Here is a 1,273-nt window from a genome sequence, read left to right as displayed (position 1 = left end):
TGGCAGCAGACGACCGACGCGAGTGCTTTTGCCAACAGCACGACATCACCTGGACCGCCTTTCCTGGACTCGTGACCATATCGGTTGGACCTTAGACGACTGGAAAACTACCACCTGGTCAGATGAGCTGGTGGTAGGATTCAAGTGTGGCGTAGGCAGCACGAAGCCATGGACACTGTGCAAGCTGGTGGTGGTTCCGTCATGGTGTGGGCTATGTTTACACGGAGTGGACTGGGTCCTCTGGTCCAAATGAACCGATCACTCACTGGAAATGGTTATGTTCGGCTACTTGGAGACAATCTGCAGCCATTTATCGTTTGCCTTTTTATGGATGGCATTGCGTCATGCCCCCTGGCCGCGGTTCTTCGGATTTGGTTTGAAGAACAATCTGGACAATTCCAGCAAATGATCTCGCCAACAGGATCGTCCGACATAAATCCCATCGAACATTTATGGGTCATAATAGTGATGTCAGTTCGTTCACAGCAACACTTTCGCAATTACGGACCGCTATAGAGGCAGTGTGGCTAATTATTTCTGCAGGGGACTTCCAAGTACTTGTTGAGTCCCATGTCACGTTGAGTTTCTGCTCTACACCATGCAAAAGGAGGTCCGGCACGATGTAAGGAGGTCTCATCTGAGTGTATACCAAAATGTTCATATGTAAACGAAGAGTGGGAAATGTACAAATGTGGTATCAAAGAGACTTACATGGTGTCTAGTCGAGCAATCAGGTTCATAAAGAAAAACTTCATTACTGATATGAAGGAAAACTAAAATATTTCACGAACAGGTGCTGCTACCTATGTAAATGAACTGTCGAAATGTTCATATCGTCAAGGTGTAGCTATTCATGACGGTAGTATCTGTTCCCGAAAGAACACATACCGTGGATGACCATGCAGCTTTGCTAGAAATGAAATGATAATTAAATAGACACCCTAGCTGCAAACAGGCGTTGATATACTTCACTGGGGACATGTTGAAAATGTGTGCCCCGACCGGGACTCGAACCCGGGATCTCCTGTTTACATGGCAGACGCTCTATCCATCTGAGCCACCGAGGGCACAGAGGATAGTGCCTCTGCAGGGACTTATCCCTTGCACGCTCCCCGTGAGATTTTCAACATGTCCCCAGTGAAGTATATCAACGCCTGTTTGCAGCTAGGGTGTCTATTTAATTATCATTTCATGTGTAGCTATTCACTGTAAAATAAGTTGCATTCATTTGATATTTGCTTTTTAAAATGGCTTCCTTCGAATCAAGTACTAA

At 45.9% G+C, this 1,273-nt stretch overlaps 1 non-coding gene across 1 annotated transcript; it reads right to left on the bottom strand.

The window, feature by feature from the left end:
- Window positions 1-993: 993 nt before the first annotated feature.
- On the bottom strand, window positions 994-1,068 carry Trnat-ugu (transfer RNA threonine (anticodon UGU)). Its single transcript has one exon. It is a non-coding gene; the product is annotated as a tRNA-Thr (tRNA).
- Window positions 1,069-1,273: the final 205 nt, after the last annotated feature.

The sequence above is a fragment of the Schistocerca serialis genome, chromosome 12 (genome assembly GCF_023864345.2).
Source record: "Schistocerca serialis cubense isolate TAMUIC-IGC-003099 chromosome 12, iqSchSeri2.2, whole genome shotgun sequence".
Taxonomy (NCBI): Eukaryota; Metazoa; Arthropoda; class Insecta; order Orthoptera; family Acrididae; genus Schistocerca; species Schistocerca serialis.
This window is presented reverse-complemented; position numbering and strand designations above follow the sequence as displayed.